We start from the raw sequence: 2,432 nt of genomic DNA, 5'->3' as shown, positions 1-2,432 counted from the left end.
AACTATATATCAATAATATAAAGCCAATATTGCCGAAAATATATTAAACGTCTAAAAAATTGTCTCTCCAAATACACAGCAGCTTAGCAACAAAGGTGTGGAGGAACAAAAAAATAATAGGCATATGAACGTGCAAGAAGCAACCTGCCCTGTTCTATTTCAAAGACGAAACATTGAACACGGAATGCACACAAGTTTTGGCAAAAGAGAGTTTAACAGACTAATACCAGCCGCCGAAGTAACACTCCTGTTGTGCAAAATAGTAACCGTGTTTGAGCAAAGCACTTTGATTCCACTCGGATCTGGTATCTAACAGCATCACTGAGATCCTCTCCTTTTTCAGATCATATTCGAGCGGCAACTGATATTGCAGATATACGGCAAGGCTGAGTGCATATGATGTTACAGTCCGCACCACGAAGGGATAATATCTCCTCTTTTAGAATAAATTGAGGGAGTTGTGTAGTCTTTCCACAACCAGTCTCTGCACAAACTACCAATACCTGTGGTGACCATATAGTGAGTATACTCTTCCTGAAAATGCCCTAGAGCCACTAATGAGATTTAAAAGTATCGAAGCACCACAAAACTACCAGATAATTGAATTTAACAAAAGAAAACTTTATTTCAAACATGCCAGTTAACCTGGATATTTACTAATGAATGTGTTTTCATCATTGGATAATTTTCCGTAAAACTACTATCATAGTGTTCCTGGAAAAAACAAGTATGAAAACAAACAAAGAATGACAGAAAAGGCATTCCTGACAGAACTGCTTCTAGAAGTAACTTTTCCTTACCTTTTTACTTTTTTCGTGAAGAGCTAAGTCTGTGCTTCATAAATCTTATTCTGCATACTCATGAGTAAGCGTCCATACGTCAATTTGGTCTCTTGCTCCAATGTTTGGATGAAACTATAAGTCAGGGCACCCGTTGGAACACCTGTGAAAGCCTGCAGGAATTCAAGGTACGGCATATTGATGATTGAAAGTGTTCAAAGTGAACGTTATCTATAATCCCTCGAATTTATGTTGCTTAGCACGTAACACAACACAATGGAAGTAAAAGACCTATAGCTTAGCCGTGTTAGTGCATTTACAGTTTGGTGTTTGCAAGAGTCTTTTTAATTTGTTTAGACATTTGAAAGTCAGTATAAGAATAAATATTTACAATTACTAACCGTTGTATCTCCAGAATTTTGATTCACAGGCACTGATAGAGATAGCTATTCCTTCCCTGGTGCCTTTGTATGAGCTGATTCGATGGTCTTCCCACATAAAGTATCCAGCCATGCTTGAAGACATTTGACAAACTACTTTTACTATTACTTAATGTGAAGTTTCATTGTATAATCAAGCATTAAAAGGGTTAGTTTCTGAAAGACCTGATTATTTTGCACAAAAAGGGCAAATCTAGGAAAGTTCCACTGAAGCATGTATCAATTATTCCATGAAGTGTGGCTCCGCGTGGTAAGGGCCTTACAATGGTATTAGTGATCTCGTCATCTAGTATTCTTCCTTCTGTCTCATAATCAACGGGGCATAGTGATTCGTCGTTCCCATCAATCTCATCACCGTCCTGGTCTCGTACTCGTGTGCCATGGCCAGAATAGTGGAACACTAATGAATCTCCTGGCTGACAACTATGAACATGCCAACGTAAGGCTGATCTGATATTCGCCTTGGTTGGGTATTTGTATAGATCTCTCTCATCCTCTGCAAATTTTATGTACTACACGTTACATTAAGGTTGTTTTCATTAGTGAATGTTAGTTAAGTGAGATGATTAAAAACATAACAATGCATACCTGTAAGTACAAGTACTGATGTATTTGGGAACCCCAGCTTTTCGACTAGAAAATATCTCATGGATAAAACATCATTAGTGCTTCCCTTGAGACTCTTTGGATGGCCACGGTACGTAATTCCATAGAGAACTGCTCGTTTTCGTCCATGTACTGCAGGAGGTAGCATGTTATTCATCTGTGGTGACATGTTGAATTGTTGAGGCTGAAAATTATTAGCATGTGGATTCATCCGTCCTGGCCTCGCAGGATAAGCTGGAAATCCTGCGCTTATATTGTTATTGGCAGGGGGAAATTAGCAAAGCCATAGTTTCTTGCAGGAACAGATTGGCACCTTGGACAGCTAACTATTTGCGCCCCAATGGGAACTGATATATTCATGTCGCACCACTGTCATTTGCACCTCCTGCACACCCACCTTGTGGGATTATATCGGGTATGTTGATGTTGTTGTTTGTAAGTGGTAAAATTCACGTGCCAGCACATAATTTTGTGCTGTGCATATGCAAAGTATACCTGTAAATTGGTACATGGAATATAGCCGCTGCGATTATAAGAAAGGAAAAAAGAGTTATCCCATCCATCCTACTTATGCAAGAGTTCCGCTGCTAGCTCTGCCATATTCTAC

General features: G+C 39.1%; 1 pseudogene; it reads right to left on the bottom strand.

Annotated features, from left to right (window-relative positions):
- Nucleotides 1-787: 787 nt before the first annotated feature.
- On the bottom strand, nucleotides 788-2,320 carry LOC124893830 (annotated as a pseudogene).
- Between the last annotated feature and the right edge of the window lie 112 nt (nucleotides 2,321-2,432).

Source organism: Capsicum annuum, unplaced genomic scaffold (genome assembly GCF_002878395.1).
Source record: "Capsicum annuum cultivar UCD-10X-F1 unplaced genomic scaffold, UCD10Xv1.1 ctg66077, whole genome shotgun sequence".
Taxonomy (NCBI): domain Eukaryota; kingdom Viridiplantae; phylum Streptophyta; class Magnoliopsida; order Solanales; family Solanaceae; genus Capsicum; species Capsicum annuum.
Note: the sequence above shows the minus strand (reverse complement) of the source record. Positions and strands in the feature narration are given on the sequence as shown.